Source organism: Periplaneta americana, unplaced genomic scaffold (assembly GCF_040183065.1).
Source record: "Periplaneta americana isolate PAMFEO1 unplaced genomic scaffold, P.americana_PAMFEO1_priV1 scaffold_19, whole genome shotgun sequence".
Lineage (NCBI taxonomy): Eukaryota > Metazoa > Arthropoda > Insecta > Blattodea > Blattidae > Periplaneta > Periplaneta americana.
The window spans coordinates 389,256-410,375 of record NW_027185500.1 but is presented as its reverse complement, the minus strand read 5'-3'; the positions used below and the strand labels follow the sequence as shown (position 1 = coordinate 410,375).

At 37.5% G+C, this 21,120-nt stretch overlaps 1 long non-coding RNA gene across 6 annotated transcripts in view; it reads right to left on the bottom strand.

Annotated features, from left to right (window-relative positions):
- LOC138693722 (uncharacterized) overlaps window positions 1–21,120 on the bottom strand; it is a 136,225-nt gene that overhangs the window by 27,978 nt on the left and 87,127 nt on the right. For all 6 annotated transcript variants that reach the window (XR_011330408.1, XR_011330411.1, XR_011330406.1 and 3 more), the window contains one exon: window positions 19,189–19,249. This is a non-coding gene — a long non-coding RNA (uncharacterized lncRNA). The remainder of the gene's footprint in view (window positions 1–19,188; window positions 19,250–21,120) is intronic.

The following is a 21,120-nucleotide window of genomic DNA, read 5'->3' as shown; positions in this document are numbered from 1 at the left end:
GCCCTTCACAGGTTGTAGCGCCACGGATTATTATTATTATTATTATTATTATTATTATTATTACTAGAGCAGGTTAACTTTAAGTCCTGTCCACATCTGTGGAGTAATGGTCAGCGCGTCTGGCCGTGAAACCAGGTGGCCCGGGTTCGAATCCCGGTTGGGACAAGTTACCTGGTTGAGGTTTTTTCCGGGGTTTTTCCTCAATCCAATACGAGCAAATGCTGGGTAACTTTCGGTGCTGGATCCCAGACTCATTTCACCGGCATTATCACCTTCATATCATTCAGACGCTAAATAACCTAGATGTTGATACAGCGTCGTAAAATAACCCCCCCAAAAAAAACTCTAAGTCCTATTATCTCAAAACTACAGCTCATGGAAATGATCCACTAGCTCAGAACGCCTCATTTATTTGTACAAGACAATAAGAATACAGCATTGCAGACTCCAATTTCTACTGAGGATGATTTGAACTTATTTTCTTCATAACAGAATAATAACTCTAATAATAAATCTAGACATTTAAGAAAATGAAATAAACTGACTTTAAATATTTTTTCATGAAATAATCTCTGATTTCCAACAGACTTAAGTATACGTATGATTTTTTGTACACTTTCCTGTGATGTTAATTACATTAGTGTACTAATAGTGAACTTAGGATCATGAAATCTTTTCTGTATTGCAATAAAACAGTGGAATTTAATTGTAACAAAATATCTTGTATGTTTAAGAAAAAAATATTTGGTTGGTTATGTCTAATTCATTTCATATTTCACAGCTCTTTTCCTACCTTCACTTCCTGGCACATCACGTTCTGAAAATCCTGATGATGTTGGCTCAAGAACTTTATTCCAAAGAAAATTAATAAATAATTGTAATAGGGATGGTTACATGTCAAACATTGATATATAACGGAGAGAATTTGTAAATAATTCACGTGGAGGTGTAAGTAATTATTGGCGAAGTCTTGAAATTGTAAGTAATAATACTACTACAGAGGGGAAGGGAAGAGAAATCTTTATTTTCCCGCAATTTTTTGCTTGCTCGTGGCGCTCCTCTGGTAGCTACGAGAAGCTTATTGACAGATTACACTTAATCTAGCTTATGCACCCCTCTCATATACAGGGTGCTTCAAAAATACGGGGCATAATTTCAGGTATGTACTGTATTTCCCACATGTAGACAATCAAAATAGTTCATTACAACATGTGTCCGGAAATGCTTCATTTCCGAGTTATGGCCTTCACAACATTGAAATTCACCGGAACGTTTTTCTTTCTGCAGGTCGTTGTCATTACAGAAGATGTTCAAAATGTCCACCTCCTGCTTGAATACAGACCTCACATCGATGTCTCATTGACTTGTGAACACGATCCCAAACTCCAGGAGTATTGCGTATGTCCTCAGAACATGCCACAATTCGATTCTGAAGGGATTCCAAATCAGGCACCGGAGATGAATAAACCAATTATTTTAAATGGCCCCACAAGTAGAAATCGAGAGGGTTCAGATCAGGTGAGCGTGGAGGCCAAGCAATTGGGCCACCTCTACCTATCCATCGATCAGGAAACCTTCGATCCAAGTACCGGCGAGCCGTACGACTGAAGTGTGCAGGAGCGCCATCATGCAAGAAGTGAATGTGTTGACGATTGATCAGTGGAGTGTCTTCTAAAACATGAGGTATGGTGTTTTCCAGGAAGTTTGTTTATGCCTGCCCCGTAAGTCTGTTTACAAGTACATGGGGTCCAATTAATCGATCACCAATGATACCAGCCCACATGTTGAGGGAGAACCGCACCTGGTGACGAGATGGAACAGTTGCACGTGGGTTTTCATATGCCCATACAGTACATGCTGATTGTGGAAATTTGTTATGCCATCTCGTGTGAACTGTGCTTCATCTGTAAATAATACTAAGGCAGGAAAGTTCGGATTTACACCACACTGCTGCAAGAACCACTAACAGATCCTAACTCGTGCAGGGTAATCTGCTGGTGACAGGGCCTGTACATGTTCCGGCGAATTTCAATGTTGTGAAGGCCATAAGTCGGAAATGAAGCATTTCCGGACACATGTTGTAATGAACTATTTTGATTGTCTACATGTGGGAAATACATACCCGAAATTATGCCCCGTATTTTTTAAACACCCTGTATATTCTAAGCCCTCTTGATCCTCTGTGATAGCAATATAACTTTGGTGATATTACGAAAGTTTCACGCTAGTGTACACTCGCGCTAAGCACTGCATATACGAATCTGTGACAGGTTAGGTTATGTTAGTTTAGGCCATTGTTGTGCCTTGAATATACGAAACTATGCAGGATTTTCAAGTGCTGGCAAAGCCTCGCGATGTTTCTTTTTAGTGGTGTTATCATTAATGGTCTATTGGTGGCTAGTTTAATGGCTGACATGCAAACTAAGTTGCATTATGGAAAGTGTGTGTTTATTTCATTATTATTTGTTATGCTCCACTATATTTCAGTAATTATTGGATTAATACAAGTTTTGCGTTCTTCACATTACATAGTATTGTGTGTTTTATATCTCTAATTTCCTTTCCTTCACTAGAAGTCACAATGTTTGTACGTCCATGACCACGCACCTATCAATCCAGACGCAATTTAATACATTTCCAAACAATTTCCTTTTCTTCAAATATACCCGTATAAAATCCTCAAGTTTTCAAATCCACCTCCAAAAAAATCCCTTAGAAATTCACTTCCAAAATCACAGGAACTAACTCAGCGCTAGTTTCGCCAAAAACAGTAACACTGAACTTAAAGCAAAACAATATCAATTATCGTACAATTTAGGTAAATTTACATGCTACGTTATCAAAACTTAAAATCGCAGCACCATAAAAACAATTTTAAAAAAATCCAACACTGAGAATAATATGATATAGTACTTGATTACATTCCCCCCCCCCCCACAATTATGATATTAAATCAAACAACAAACCAACATTGTCTTTAGAAACACATTTTTTCACTTTTTACTCCAATCAATTTCCCCAACAATTTCCAAGAATTTCTTTGTAATGTCTTGTCCTTCGCTTTTTATTCTTTTCCTGAACATATATTGGGCCAAGTACTTCACAAACTCTTTGTAGGCTGGTAGTGATGCTTTAACACGCCTCCATGTACTTTCTATTGTGTTCGTATGGGCTCCTGTTTCAGTATTAACGAACTCAATGCTATGGTTTACTGTTAGATGCTGGTAACCACACTTACTAAGGTTTGAATACGCTTTCCAACAGTCTGATATTATTGTAATTTTAGGATGGATCCAGTTTTCAATCACTTCGATTAGTGTTTTCCCACTCCTATCATGTACTGCTACTAAAAACCATCTCCCGCTGTCCCTTTCCACTCCTCCAAAACCCACTGCCCTCCCACGAAATGATCTCTGTTATATTTTCGACGACCAAATTTGTTTTCGTCTATTTCTACTACCTTACCATCTCCTCCAACTTTTTCGCTGTTTACTTGTACAACCTCATCAATAAATTGCCTCCAGTCTGTAATAGTGTGATCTCCAAAGAAGTATTCCTTTTCAATTTGTGCATTCGTACAACCATTCACAATATCATAGGTTAACAACATTACTTCTTGCATTGTTAATTTACTCTGTGTAAACCACGATCCACATCTTATCGATTTCGTTTTTCCACACTGTTTACCTTGTATTTTTTGATAGCATCTCCATATAAGTCCATCTCGTTTACTTTTACATTTTTTCAAACTCATCCCAGAATTACATGTATTGCAGAACATTTCACTCCTAAGTAAACCACAATCACATAAAAAACCATAGAACATATCTGTATTCATGGACAAAGCAACTACAAAGTTTCTATTTATAATTCCATAATTTCCATTTCTAGGCTTACATTTTAAGCCAAGAGGGAGAATTTGATACACTTCTTTTTGATATTTAACTATAGCATTCGAAATTGCCGCCATGATTCTGATGAAACTAATTTTCAATAATATTGGTTGGTTGGCAACATAATAAAAACGATATATATTGATAATTTAATTGATCGAAACGCTACTTCTGTTGACCTATTTTTGCGGCTTTGCATATTTTTATATTTAGGGTGGGTCCTATAATGCATCTGTTCCCTATCATTAGACACAGCCATGATTTTATTTCAAGCGAAGATTACGCCCATCCTCAGTTATGGCCTAGGACTGGTATGGAAAGAAGCAAAAATTATCTAAAAACATTAGAAAAGTCATGGCACGTTCCCTGTATGTCTAAATACATATCATCCAGACTCGTCTATGAGTTAGCGAAAAGAACTTTTCCCATCGGTAACTTAAGAACCATCCCTATGTTACTCCTACGACCTACGAAGAACTCGCCAAACCTCTTACCAGACAGGCAGAGGAAGAAATAGGATATTTAGCCAGGTTTCTACCACACACAAGCCATAACCACAGAACAACAAAATGATGCCACAACAGACAAAGGTGGTCCACACCTGTGCAGTAACGGTCAGCATGTCTGGCCGCGAAACCAGGTGGCCCGGGTTCGAATCCCAGTCGGGGCAAGTTACCTGGTTCAGGTTTTTTCCGGGGTTTTCCCTGAACCCAATACGAACAAATGCTGGGTAACTTTCGGTGCTGGACCCCGGACTCATTTCACCGGCATTATGACCTTCATCTCATTCAGACGCTAAATAACCTGAGATGTTGATACAGCATCGTAAAGTAACTTAATAAAATTTAAAAAAATAAAAACAGACACAGGTCAACCTTCATTTTCCTCTTGCCACTGCCAATGGACTCCTAACGAATATTCACACGTTTATCACTGGGATTGTGGCGCTGGAAATCAATTTTTAACACTTTTATCACAGCCACGACACATTTCAATTTTTAATGTACAATATATAAGCAATTATCACTACGATGACACAATAATTCTTGCAGATAACACAGAATATGTCCCTCCCACCATGATGATCTACACACTTTCACTTCATTGCCACTAGATGACTCTCGATTTCCACCAGACGACGTAGCAGGGATGCCAATATCAGCAAACGAAACTAATGTGAGGAATGTTACAGCAGGTGTGCTAAACGTGAGGAATGTTACAATAGGTGTGTAGCACATTAGGTTAGGTTAGGTGTGTAAGATTATATGAATGGTTACCACAGTTGGCGATACTGCAATCATTCTCCCACTCCACCTCAAATTACATCACAATGAAGAAATATGGCCACCTTCTTCATCCAAGCAGGACGATTTTCCTATATAAGTAAGGAACCTATTTAGGTCGGGTTGGGTGGGACCACAGCTCTCCGAGAGATCACATCGAGTTTCTACTATTCCACACTACAAAACTAAGGCATTTTCAGTGTTTGTTTCTAATTCCCTATACTGGCAATACGTGACTGAAACTTCCTTCGAAGTTTAATGTTTGCAGTAAGGGATCAGTAATAAACTTAAGTAATTGTTTCGTTCGGATAAATCGCAATAAAGAGAACGCCAGTAGGGGAAGTTATGCTCACCCACATGAAATTTGCATTCGACATAACACTCACCTATCACGTAGTGTGTCTGATGAGCAAGTAGGGAAGGGGTGGTGGGTGGAGCTTCTACGTTCTGCTTATTGCGGTTTTCCCTTTCGTTCTGTCCCAGATTTATATTATTATTTTTTTTCTTCAAAATCCCCCAATTTTAGGGGGTTTTACAACATGTTGAAAAATAAAATAAAAGCGGAAAACACGAAACATCATGGTAATTATTTTTATATCTGCCAAATTTAGGCCTATGTAGGAATGGCCAAGCGGCCGACCTATGTGACAAGGTTAGTGGGTTAGTTGAGATATAGGCCTATAAGTGACCTTGTCACATTAGTAGGCTAGTTATGTATCCCCTCGACTAACCCACTATGTGACAAGGTTAGTGGGTTAGTTGAGATATAGGCCTATAAGTGACCTTGTCATATTAGTAGGCTAGTTATGTATCCCCTCGACTAACCCACTATGTGACAAGGTTAGTGGGTTAGTTGAGATATAGGCCTATAAGTGACCTTGTCACATTAGTAGGCTAGTTATGTATCCCCTCGACTAACCCACTATGTGACAAGGTTAGTGGGTTAGTTGAGATATAGGCCTATAAGTGACCTTGTCACATTAGTAGGCTAGTTATGTATATCCCCTCGACTAACCCACTAACCTTGTCACATACCTAAGGCCACTTAGCTGTTCCCGTATAAATTTGGCAGAGAAGTGAATAATTACCTCATCTTTTTTTCTTCCTTGTAATATTGGGACTTCCGTGATTATTTAGGCTAAACTGCTGCTCATACCCTGCTTCCCACACCTTCAGCTGCCTCCTCTGCAATACCAACATAACTTTGGTGACATTTCATGCTAGTGTACACTCACGTTATGCCTTGCATGTACGAATTTGTGACAGGTTAGATTAGGTTAGGTTAGTTAAAGGCTTTTGTTTTCCTTGCATATACGAATCTGTGACAGGTTAGATTAGTTTATTATTTACTTTAATGACACCGTGGTTTATCGTATTTGACACATGTTGGAAAGAATGATTCTGTAATTTGCCCTTTCGACATAGTTTGCCACAAGTTTTCCCATTTCGATAAACTATGTTGTTTCATGTCAGGTAGTATTTCGGTTTTTGGAATCTTCTCGTAACAGATTTCCAGTTCACTGTCTTGAGATGCTTGCTTCGCTAGTTGGCCAGCAAGTTCATTGCCGCATGCTTTACTCCAGCTGAATTCTATGATCCAGTTGTCTGAGTTTCGTCCTACATTCTTCTTATGGTTGTTGTTATATTGCAACTGTCTTGTCTGTCTTATCTTTTCTATTATCTTATCTAAAGCCTTCACAATTGCCATCTGTTCAGCTTGGTTATTACAACACCTCGCACCAGTCTGAATTTCAGTTTATGTGTAAGTGTTCCATCTGTAAATATTGCGATTCCCGAACCTACTCCTCTCTCACTTTTACTTCCGTCAGTAAATACTTCAAACTTGTGAGTCTTATTTTTATTCACTTTTATTTTGACAATGTCTGCAGGGTGTGACCATTTGTCACATTGAACATCACGGTCAATGTTTTCTTCTCTTGTTGCATTGCATATCTTTGCGAGCTCTTGTTACTCATACCCCATTCCCAATATAGTTGAAACATTAGAAAGTTTCTCTGGTACAAAGCATTTTAGTAAAATTGATCTTTACAGTGGCTTTTGGCAAGTGGAAATCGAAGAAAAGGATAAAGAAAAGACTGCCTTTAGCACCCCACTAGGTTTTTATGAATATAACAGAATGGCATATGGTTTGGTTGGAGCCCCAAGCACATATAAGAGATTGATGGACGGAGTACTATCCGGCCTAAAGAGAGTATCCTGTTTTATGTATATTAATGACATTGTCCTGTACAGTTCAACCATAGCAGAGCATGCTGAAAGACTTCGAGAAGTTTTACAAAGATTAAGAGATGCAAACTTAAAAGCACACCCTGTGAAGTGTACATTTGCCGTGCACGAAATCGACTATCTCTTTCAGACATGTGGCAGATAGGAATGGCATTTGCCCAGACCCAAAGAAAGTACAAGCTGTACAAGAATTTCCGATTCCTAAAGATGTTAAGGAAGTCCGCTCATTTCTTGGTTTAGTTGGTTACTATCGCAGGCACATAGCAGATTTTGCTGAGACTGCAAAACCATTTATCGAACTTACAAGAAAAGATAAACAGTTTGTATGGCTAGAACCACAACAAGAATTCTTTGACATATTGAAAAAAGCCTTGTGCAGTGAACCTACTTTGAAATATCCTGATTTTAAACAACCGTTCATTTTAGCGACTGACGCCTCAGGAGTTGCCCTCGGAGCAGTGCTATCTCAAAAGTTGGTTCAGAAGAACATCCCGTAGCATATGCCTCTAGAGTTTTGAATAAAGCTGAACGAAATTATAGCACGACAGAAAGGGAATTACTAGCACTTGTATGGGCTACGAAACACTTTTGTTGTTATCTATATGGTCATGAGTTCATAGCCGTGACCGATCACACAGCTGGTTAATGAGTTTAAAGGAACCAAATTCTAGACTACTTCGTTGGACTTTAAGACTTTCTGAATTTCAATTCCAAGTCCAATACAAACCCGGTAAACGTCACCAAAATGCTGACACTTTATCTCGAATGCACAATGTTTTCGCTATAAAAAGTGAACAGACAGTCAATCACTCAGAAATCTTCAGATGGCAGAACCAAAGTACTTAGAATGGGTAGCAGATACAGAAAGATTTAAGTTAGACGAAAACAGTATTCTGTTTTGTTTCGATACAAAGCAGTTGAACTCAGAGCAACGGTTAGTTGTTCCTTGTCCTATGAGAAATTTGATTTTGAATACTTACCATGATACTCCTATTGGTGCACATCAAGGTCAAAAATGTACATTCGAACTGCTTAGGCAACGATTTTACTGTCCGAATATGAAAACTGATATTGAAAATTACATCACGAAATGTGTATCTTGTAATGAGAGAAAGATGGGAAGGCACCCTATAGCTCTGTCACAGAACTTTGCTACTTGTTTAAAGCCTTTTGAACTAGAAAGTATGGACATAGTTGGTCCATTTCCCAAAACAACTTCAGGTAACACATATTTGTTGACTTTTATGGACACTTTCACAAAGTATAGCGAAGCAATCCCGATTTCTGATTAAACTGCTGAAACAAAAGCTAGAGAATTTGTTACGACGATAGTAGCACGACATGGCACTCCGAAAAAGCTACTTACAGATCAGGGTAGAAACTTCTTGTCTAAATTATTTAAAGAAGTTTGTAAATTGCTACAAATTCAAAAAATACAAACGAGTCCATATCACCCTATGTCGAATGGCTTAGTGGAATGCAGTCATCAAACATTCACTAACATGTTATTACATTTTGTACGTGCAGATCAGAAAGATTGGGACAAATGGATAGCAATAGTCCAGATGGCGTACAGGAGTACACCGTACTCCGTAACGGGATATTCCCCACATTTTTCGCTTCACGGTAGTGAAATGCAGCTCCCATTTCCTATCGATATCGTTCCGAAATTTTCGAGAAGTAACATAACCGATGAGCATGTCGAAGTTTTAGCAGATAAACTAGAAAAAGCTTACAAGGTAGTAAGAAACCGAATAGCTCCTAGTAAGACTGCACAAACAAAGCAGTACAACAAAGATCCTAGTGTAAAGTTTCGTTGTCTCAAGGTAGGAGACTTTATATTTCTACACTCTCCAGCAATTAAGAAAGGTGTAACGAAAAAATTGTCGAAACCATGGATCGGTCCATTTCAGGTTGAAGAAAAATTAAATGAAGTGAACTACAGAATTAAGTTCAAAGATGGTAGAATATAGGTAGTGCACCTAAACTGGTTGAAACTATGTCCCCCAGAGTCTGAAATTAAAGAAGGCAAGTTTCGTCCCTGGCAAGCAGACAAAGACAGTAGTTTCAGTGAAGCGGAAACCATCGAAATAATTAGAGACGACCCGAAGTCATACGAAACTCCTCGTGAGGAACCAGCAGCAGCGGATAGTGATGACGGATGGTCCTCGGAAGACGATATTCCTCTTAGTCAGTTACGTGTTCCCCAGAGTGATGATTTCAATGAAGAAGATGATGTACCTCTAGCTCAGCTAAGGTATTATTACAAGCTGCACCGAGAAAGGTAACTGCACAAACTAATGACCTTCCTTACTTACTTACTGGCTTTTAAGGAACTCGGAGGTTCATTGCCGCCCTTACATAAGCCCGCCAATGGTCCCTATCCTGAGCAAGATTAACCCTGCTGTTCTGTTACATTCTACTATACGAATGTACTGTTCGGGTCAATATGACCCAACCTCTGATAATTGCATATAAAATTACAAAATCATGTTTGTGAACATTCGCATGACTACAATATCATAGTTTATCATTATTGTTATTGTTAATATTACTGTTATTAATTTTTTTTTTTTATTTTTATAATCTTACATTATTTTGCTTTTTTTACTATTATTCGTTTGTGATATTTTATTTTCCTACATTTTCATTAATTTTTTTCTACATTCTTATTAAAAATTAATAACAACAAATTGAATAAACATACTTGTTTGAATGAAATGTTTAACTTATAATATAACAATAGGCCTTGGAAAATTATAGATTGAAGTGCTTGTGCTATGTTATAATGATAAACTTCTGTCTTATGTTTTGTGTAACACACATGATATACATAATCACAATTCTTTCTCATTGCTTACAATTATGTGACTCAAATATATAACATGACCTTTACAATATGTTTGCTGTAGTTTCCGTACAACATGTTCGTTTTATTGTCATTGGTTGATGGACAGAACTTATAGCGTTCACGTTTTACAGTTTTTCCTCTTGTAGAGTCTGATACCGGTAATGTAGTCACCATTATAGGTTTTTGAATGTTCTTGACAATTCTGATTGCTTCGTCTGTTCTTGAAAAGTGCTTTCTTGATGAAATATGTTCCTTTGTCAGTGATTTTTCAAGTTCCTCTAAGATTAATCTCCTTCTAGTCAATGTATTTGCATTCCAATTTGGATCTATCGAAGTCCACAAGACATACGCATTGTAAGCAGAAACATCAAGAATGTTATAGAAAAATATCACTGGCCATCTGTTTGTTTTTCTTTTGCAAGTATATGTATATGTTACTTGGTCAAGTGTGTCTACAGCCCCTTTGGATGCATTATAATCTTAACTCATTTGAGGTTTCTTATCATTCCTGTTGCTGACTTCATTGACATGATGCAGTGTACTCATTAGCACAACATTTTTGTTTTTCTTTGGGACACAATTGACCACAGTAGTATCATTTGTGAAGCAGAATGAAGAACTATGTATTTCCCTTTTGTTCATTTGCTGTGGAAGTTCTGGCTTATTTTTACGTATAGTCCCCAACATTGTCATTTTTTTTCAAAAGTATTGTTCCAAATTGTAAGAAGTGAAAAATTTGTCACAAGTTACATTTTGACCCCGTAGGTTACTGGAAAGATCACACACTACCCTCATACCCTGACTTTTTTCTGATAGTGCATATTCATTCCCTGTATAAACTTGTGCTATCCATGCATATGAAATTTTGCTGTCACAAAGCGTCCATATTTTTTTTATTCCGTATTTCGATGGTTTGCTGGGAATATACACCTTGAATGGACAGTGACTTCAAAGTCCTACTAACTGTTTGACAGATATTTTCGCTAGGATTGAAGAATTTAGGAAGGACCTCCAGACATTTCTCCCAAATGCAATGAATAGCAGCAAGTTTATCAATGAGTCTTCGTTATTCTCTAGTAGATTTCTTATCAAATCGAAAGACACGCGATATCTTGCAAAAGATTTCAAGTGACATAGTTGCCCGCAAAATGTTTCTGCCCGTTTTCTGATCCCACAAACATTTTGTTAACTCCCCATGAGATCGAGTCACACCAGCAAGAAGCAAGAGTCCTACATAAGCCTGGTAAACAATACAGTCGATATTTGCCCATTACTGGCCATAAACTTGCCGTCCTTCTATGTTTGGCATCTATATTATTTCATTATGGTGGCATACCTTGTAAATCCTGGTGTAATCTTGTTGAGGTTCGAGGCAGAAAGATGCTCCTGTTGTGGAGGTGGATTCACCTTCCACTCTATAGCTTTATTCTTGAAAGAATTGACTGAACAATATTGACTGGTTGTTGACTGTCAAAATCGTCATCATTTTCACTTTCAGATTCACTTACATTATCTTCAAATTCCGAAATAAACTCTTCACTGTCGGAGGAATTCACAATTGATACTAACTGATCATTAATCAGTGGTCTTTCCGTCATGGTGTGTGAACTCAAACTGAGAAACAACATTGAAATATTTATCCAGAAAAAATGCAACAGTTTAGAAGGAATTCATTCAGAAAAACAAAAGGAAACCAGTCCATTGTTGTAAATTAGTGTATCTAATTGTTGGGAATAATTCAATTTCTACTCATTATAATAAAAGCATGATACAAATTCTTGAAAAATGTTAATACCACATTAGAAAAATAATAAAATCTTAAGCTGGGTCATATTGACCCGAACGTTACACAAGTAACAATTACAGATTATGACAAATCTATTTGAAAATTTAAAATTATTTTTAAATCACAAATGCATATTGCATTATTAGACAAAGTCACTGAGTCTCATAAGCATATCTCACTATTTCAAGGAAATATTAAGAAAAAAATATTCACTTCGGGTCATATAGACCCGAACAGAACAGCAGGGTTAATCCAGTCTCCACCATCATATCCGACCTCCATCAAATACATTTTAATATTATCTTGCCATCTACGTCTCGGCCTCCCCAAAGGTCTTTTGCCCTCCGGCCTCCCAACTAACACTCTATATGCATTTCTGGATTCGCCCATATGTGCTACATGTCCTACCCATCTCAAACATCTGGATTTTATGGTCCTAATTATGTCAGGTGAAGTATACAATGCGTGCACCTCTGTGTTGTGTAACTTTCTCCATTCTCCTGTAACTTCATCCTTCTTAGCCCCAAATATTTTCCTAAGAACCTTATTCTCAAACATCCCTAATCTCTGTTCCTCTCTAAAAACTGAGAGTCCAAGTTTCACAACCATACAGAAGAACCGGTAATATAACTGTTTTATAAATTCTAACTTTCAGATTTTTTGACAGAAGACTAGATGACAAAAGCTTCTCAACCGAATAATAACAGGGATTTCCCACATTTATTCTGCGTTTAATTTCCTCCGGAGTGTCATTTATATTTGTTACTGTTGCTCCAAGATATTTGAATTTTTCCACCTCTTCGAAGGATAAATCTCCAATTTTTATAGTTCCATTTCGTACAATATTCTGATCACGAGACATAATCATATACTTAGTCTTTTCGGGATTTACTTCCAACCCTATCGCTTTACTTGCTTCAACTAGAATTTCCGCGTTTCCCCTAATCGTTTGTGGATTTTCTCCTAACATATTCACATCATCCGCATAGACAAGAAGCTGATGTAACCCGTTCAATTCCAAACCCTCTCTGTTATCCTGAACTTTCCTAATGGCATATTCTAGAGCAAAGTTAAAAAGTAAAGGTGATAGTGCATCTCCCTGCTTTAACCCGCAGTGAATTGGAAAAGCATCAGATAGAAACTGGCCTATATGGAATCTGTTGTAAGTTTCACTAAGACATTTTAATTAATCGAACTAGTTTCTTGAGAATACCAAATTCAATAAGAATATTATATAAAACTTCTCTCTTAACCGAGTCATACGCCTTTTTGAAATCTATGAATAACTGATGTACTGTACCCTTATACTCCCATTTTTTCTCCAATATCTGTCGCATACAAAAAATCTAATCAATAGTCGATCTATTACGCCTAAAACCACACTGATGATCCCCAATAATTTCATCTACATATGGAGTTAATCTTCTCAAAAGGATATTCGACAAAATTTTGTACGATGTCAACAAAAGTGACATTCCTCGAAAGTTACTACAGTTAGTCTTGTCCCCCTTCTTAAAAATAGGTACGATTCCATTGCTCTGGTATAATTTCCTTTTTCCAAATTGCAAGTACAAGTTTATAAATTTTGCTAGATAATGCGCTTCCATCCTCTTGTATTAATTCTGCTGCAATTTGAACAATACCTGGAGATTTGTACTTTTTCAGATTTTCTATCGCAATTTCGACTTCAGAAAGTGTGGGTTCCGGTATAAATGGCGCAGCAGTTTGTATCTGAATTTCGTCCCAATCATTTGTATTTGGCCTATGTATATTTAGTAGTTGCCCAAAATAGCTTTTAGTAGATTCAATATTCTGAAATTAAAGGACGAGGAAACTAAGCAATGTTATCAGGTTGAAATTTCAAATAGGTTTGCTGCTTTAGCAACTGCTGACGAAGCTGAGGAAGAGTTAGATGTTAATAGCGTGTGGGACAATATCCGAGATAATATCAAAATTGCAGCTGAGCAGAGCATAGGTTATCATGAAACTAAAACTAATGACCTCACCATGACAAATTCTGATGTGACGTCTGCTTCCTATGTTTCCTCTCGCCGTGAAGATATGAACCCAGATGATGATGATGATGATAGTTCTAACTTAGATAATGAAGAGGTAACTGAACCCAACGTAGGACAGAATAGTGATGAAATGTCCTCCCTTAGATATAATTTACGTTTCAGACCAACTGATTAGATTATTTCGTTTCAGACTGTACACTCGCTACTACACTCCTGCTCACGATAGTAGTTTGTGATTCAGTAGTTAAAATAAATTAATAAAGTAACGCAGAGAGTAACCGAAATTGAAAGCACTCTTATTGAATTTAGACAATCCATTCATATAACCGCAATGGACAAGCTCCTTACTTTGTCTTCACAAGTGACAGGCAATTTTATGCTCTCATGGAAGAGAATGATCTATCTCAAAGTAGAGATGAAATGTACATGTTACGTCCCCCAGATGTTATTTTTTCAGCCTCCTTGCAATCACATTGTTTAGCAGCTCTATTTTTTTTTAAATCCCAGGAAGCAATGAGACTGTGTGACCGACGGCTGGTTGGACCACACAGGTGACCTGTATGGTACAGATCGTACCAGAATAATTATTGGGTGTACAGCATACCAGCTACCGTACGTATGACTAGAAGTTGTCATAACCCAAATGCTACACGACCGTAAACTTTTACATTTATTATCCAAGGGACAGGTATTATTAATATATCTGCAAACTGTCATTTTTATTCTGATCAGTTTAAACTGTTTCCCCATGTTTTTGGAAAACTGCACCCAGTATATGAGCCTAACGATGTTATTGTCCCTGATATAACTTCTGAAATAGTTAATCCAGATCTAAATCTATGTGAACAACATGTCATTACTTAAGAATATGCTTCCAAATATTAAAGATTTTAATAATGATTTGTAATTCCTCTATGATTACAAGAGAAGATTAAAAGTGTAAAATCTAAAGTAGAAGAATCCCCCACACAAGTAAGTGCAAACCCCTGGCTAATTGCTTTAACCATAACAGGAGTTATATTGTGTCTTGCTTGTACGCTACAGACGTACCGACAATGTCCACGTCTGCATGGTGTCCGGTTATATAAGCTCACCCGCAAACAACCAGAGACAGCAGAACCTTTACGAGAAGGCCAGAACGAGATGGAGCTTGGCCCAGTGCAAGAAACCAGAACTCCCATCCCTACTGCGAGGAAAGCAGATATATCAACCGATGCCTGCGCTGGCCCAGCTTCAACCAACACAGTCTTTGCCGGACCTAGATTTGTCTCCAGGGCCTAGATACTACTCTTCATTTTGCAACAGTCATCTCTTCGCCTCAATGAAGAAAATTTGTATTGAAGAAGATTATTCTTTACTGATCATTTTTGTGAATGACATCACTATTCTTGTATCTAACATGTAAGTGCTAAGTCTCAGATGATGCCAGCATATCACTTTGTGTGCAAAAAATTCGTAAATACTATCGAGTTAAATGACAGACACCCTGCAAAGTTATAAATTAAAACATCCAGGAACTCAGTTTACATTAAATTATGCCTCGTTACGTAAATGGATTACTCATTTAATGCATAGATACATCAGATTTATTAAATAGCAGCAGTCCTACCGCCATTATGATATCAATGTCAAAAATTATATCAATTTCGATCTATTGCTTATGAAAGTCAAAATCTTTGGCACTTCGCCCTCCATAAAGACTTTTCTTGTAATTTGTAATGTGAATGATACAACACTAGCTTACAAGACACAGACGATCCAAATCCTCAATAAGAATGAATGATGGCCTATATAATGGATTAAAATCCTGCAAGCCTGAATGATTCTGAGGGCCACTAGTGAGGGAACTACACCCCGTAAGCCTAACAGAAAAAGGTCTACTAAGACTTGTGTGATAGTCATACTTCACAGGATCCGACATGTCTTGCCATTCATTTGATTAGGAGTAAAAGCACATGCCTATTACGGCATCGTCTTTTAAAAAGAAGAGGGCATTGTTGTGCCCAAGGATTATGATACGCAATCATAACTTTGTTATGGCCATAAGCAATACATTTTCACTTTATTTGAAAGTAATGAAATCGTACACTCAGTTTAATCATTGAAGACAGGCGGCAGCTTCCTGTTGCGATTACAGTTGTGCATCTTAGTGAAGTCAGCAAGAAGCAAAGTCCAGTCCTTGAACAAGGCAGGAAATGTGTACGCTTACATTTTAGTGCAAAGCCATTCTTATGCAACAGCTGACATATAACGAAAAATACTCAGATTATGCAGCAATCATTAACAAACCGCGTCTCTTGCAAGACTTCTAATTGGTGATCATTTTGAATTCTGATTTTCTATTGGTTCAATCAAAAACAGACATTCAATCGTGAGAGTTCCTTAAATCTGTACTGTTGCAAGTGACAACAGGAAATGCCGATCCGAAATAATGGTTAGGAATCAGAAGTGTGGTGTTTGGTCAATGCAATACTGTCTTCATAGAAGATTCGCGGGCAAAGTAGCATCACTCTGTTACGTCGCAAGGGCGTGGTTCGAGAACTTATAAAATGGACATGAAACGTCCAAATTGTGATCATTAGTCTTTGGTCAAGACAGCAGTCATGCAGTGGCAGTCGTAACTTCCAGACGTCCAGAAAGAAGGCGGAAAATGGCATCTTCTTTGAATAGCACAGGGTTCGCCCTACAGAAACTGTAAGTAAAATTAACTATTCAATTCTCATACTTTACAATTAACAGCCATTACGAGACTTCAGAAATAATCCTTCCATTTCAATACTCCATATTTATCTGTTCTAATTTGATATTTTGTTAATAAACTTAGTAATAGTGAATAGCTAGAAAGCCTGAGATCACATTCTAAATAAGGAATCCCTCCTATCTATAAGGAGGAAGTACAGTATATAAATCGTCAGAGAGATAGGAAGTGCAATGCAGTGTAATTCGTTTGTGTTGTCTTGATAAATTTGTTGCTATGCCAAAAAGGGCACAACAAAATATTTTGGTTTTCGTAAGTGGGATATAACTCGCGATTTTCTCAAAGATAAGCCATCCGCCCTGTTCGTGGTAGAGGGCACGACAGTACTATGTAGCAGAGTGAGTGGACAGGAATACTTCTCTCTATCTCTATTTATAGGTGTTCATATATTACACACTAATAGTAATTCATAGCGTGTCAGCCCATGTAGGGCACCGGCCCTTATGCACTATGTTTTCTCTTTCCCTGCTTTGCACACCTTTCATTGATCCTCGCAGTGATGATGAATGTGAGCTACTGCAAATCAATTTGTCATCCTGTTCCCGTTAATTGAAGTTTTATTTTGGACAGTTTTCTTTGTTAAGAGTTTATCCATTATTTCCATTATCAGTTACAATGGCCTATGCAGTATTTTGTTAAGGGGAGTCATTATTAAAATTAAGTACAATTTACATTATCGGTATTTAAAATTTTGTGTATTATTATTATTATTATTATTATTATTATTATTATTATTATTATTGTTATAAACTGAGTTTTCACAGGGGATGTGAAACTACAGTCCTGAGAAGAACATAGTCATGCTGTGGCTGCATAGAAACATTTGCCAATGTAAAATTTTCACTAACCGTGCGAGAATCTTACCAGACATTTTGCTAAAAAAATTGTAAAATTGAGTTTGTGGTGGTTTAGACACATCAGAGAATTGGGAACGATAATAAGAAGTTTACATTAAAAATATGAACTGTCAAATGCACAAAATATTAAACGGACATTTCACAATAAAGTCAGAACCCAAACGAACAGGTGAATACCACTCTTAAAATGAGTTTAAAGTCGACAATGCACAATATTTAACAACACCTACACTGCGGAACTGTCAAAACTACTTTCTCAATATGTTTCACAAGTTTAATTTCTTATTGTGTCAGCTTCATTTTATTACAAGATCAGTACTAGGTAGTAGATCTTTCTATAATAAAGAAAGCATTGTTGCAATTCGAATGTTCCACAGCACCAAAGAACAAAGGCTTGTAATAATACACTCTAAACAAATAAGTAATAACATAAGGTACAGTACTACCCACAGCAAAGAAAGAAAGAGAGTAAGGAAAGAGCGAAAGAAAGACAGTCGGATAATCTGCCAATCGGTTAATAGGGTGACGGGTTCTACTTACTCCAGCACTATTATGTCAATACCAATTTCAAACCTCGTGCTCCATCTAGCATCCACCTTGGCCTCCACTCAGGGTTGCCAAACGAAGAATGCTCTGGCTGTAACTCTGTTTAAGTGTATATTACTGTTGATTACTGGCTTTACCTATGGCATGCAAGCTCCTTCACTTAACTGTGCATTGTACATGTGCTGTGTCACATCCTTCGACTTAAGAGGAATAAACAGTGCAGTTTCCCCTGTTTATGGAGTGTACGGCCAAGTGCAACATAGTTTACTACACACATGGTGGAAAATTGTGCACATATTGTTTGGCAAGGCGTTGCTAAACTTTTTGACCCCACCTTTACTTGCCAGTTATTATCAGTTGTTTTAAAGTTATGTGAGACGAAAATAAAAACAATTTTCCCGTATGTTAACATGAACAGATCCTTGAGGGTTATGAATATTTTAATACCAAAATTGTTCAAAATATTCAGAACAAAAAGATGTGGACTGGGTGTAAATGTCATTGGCTTTAAAGCTTAAGTAGCCACCTAAGCATTCTGCAATATATTTTGGGTCCTATCAGCAGCGTTGATGCTGAAAGATTTTTCAGTAAATACAATTTAATGTAGGAAGTAATAAGACAACACGAATGACGGAAGAAAATGTACAGGTGTGTTCCTTCTACGATTTCTTTGTTACGAATTCATGAACATGAATAACAGGATCATAAATTAAATTAGTACCTCCATGTCAGTATTATTTTAATCCCCAATATTTTCAAAAGACATGACCTATCCTCCTATATTGGCGTAGAGTCCATGTCTTCCTTCAAAACGCCACAGAACGCAAAATGACGAATGTATGAAAGCTACAAAATGCTAAATGTTAAAATCAAAATGCTAAATTTCTAAAAATCATAACCCCTAACAATGTAGTCTTTGTAGTTTTGTATAACAGAGTTAATTACTTACAGGCTTTAGCAGTGGATAATCTTCAGAAGCCTCTCTGATGTTCGGAAGGCTGAAGATTCATCTGTGAAAAGAAAAGAAACCAGTAATTATTATGTTCAAAAATTTGTCACTGGATTATATATTCTACTGCATTTATTAATAATTTTAATACACACTAAGATTTAGTAGCCAGTTCGGTATTACTGAGCACAGTTACATTCAATACCCAAGAACTATTCCATTTGCTTAAAGTGCCAGCCATATACTGAAATGGTGTTTTCTAGGAAATACCTGGTTGAAACAATATTACTAATTTCAAATCTCCAAAATGTTCAAGACAGAAAACACCTGATAAACACAAGCTAGATATTTTGATAACTAGTCAATACAGAGGTATAGAGGCCAAAAGGGGATGCGAACCCATGCTGCGCTCCTGGCTGTCCATGACAGTGAAGATCGAGAGTTTGTCCCTGGACGTGAAGGAGCTGAATGAATTGAAAGAGAGGGAAATGGGAAGAGAAACTTTAAAAGGTTCCTTGCAAGGGAGTTTGGGGCTGAGAAAAACTGAGGCCACTTGTCTCATTTCGGGTTTTGCTGCTCCACTGAAGGAGCTCTAGAAAATTTTGGAGGGAAAAAAGCCCAAAATGGACGTAACCTAATAGCTACCACGTAATGGGGGGAGAAAGAGGAAGAGGAGGCATTCAACAAACTGTAGTTACTTTCTTTATTTGCGTGGTATTTGTGGGCCAACCTGCATTGCAGGCCCTAACATTACGCCCTGAAAAACTAGAAAGGTATTGAAACTTCAGTGGCTTCTAAGCGTCACCATGGCCACTGCTCAAACTAGCCAATCAGAGACCATGTCAACAGGCCAACGTTGCCGACTGTTTCAAAGCGAGCACATGCTTTGTTTGGAAGTGTTGAATCTTCGTTGCTGTGTTACAGCAAGTATTGGTGTTCTGTTGTTGCTATTGTTTTCGTAGATGTTTTTTTGTTGATGAAGATAGGCTTAGTTTGAGTTTAGTTTCAAATTTAGTTTAGTTGTGAGTGTATTTGTAACGCGATTTATAGTGTCCTTGTGTTTCACTTATACCATGTCGCAAGGCAGATAGTGGCACAAAACGAGCCACAGGCTCAGATGGAAAAAGGAGTGCTGCAAGGGACAGCAAGAAGAAACGGAAAAGACGCTCCTCTTCCAAGTCAGGCAAGAGAAATGGTTTGTAATGTGCGGGACTATTTCGAGAAAGAAGAGATAATGGCGGGCCTCTTATTCCAGTACAACAGGTGGTAAATAGTACTGCAGAGGCTCTCAAAATAGGAAAGAACACCATCGTTAAAATAGGAAAGGAAAATTTTAAAATGAATGAGCAAGAAAATGGACCTTCCTGACTTGAAACCCTGGGAAAGAAAAGAAAAGTAGAGCGGGTGACAAATTTAGATGCCTTTCAGGAGGAGCAATCTGGCGGCATGTATATTTATAATACTGACGGGAGGAGCATCCTACGTTAAAAGAAGTTGCAAACTTCACTTTGAGATGCAGATCTTTTCCACAGCAGTGTTTCTTCTCTGCACACTGTCTTAAAGAATTTAGGTTTCAAGTATAAAAAATCAATGGTCGTAAGATATTAATGGAGAGAAATTATCACTTACATATTAGCCTATGTACCATATTCACATTCATTCATACGTTTATTATTATTATTATTATTATTAGTCCGGTCTAAGATTACTGTATGATACAAATTTGTGAGTTCACAATTTCGTGTCAGCTGCTTAGTTCCGACACGGCAGACAAAGAGCCACACTGCACTACTGCACAACTTCACAACGTCGCTCCCTTTCTGCGTCTGCGAGAGAGAACTGTCAATATCTTTCTAGTTTTGTATAGACTGTAGTTGCAACATGAAACATATGGTCTCTTCTCCTTAGTTGCAACTTACTGCATGAAATGTA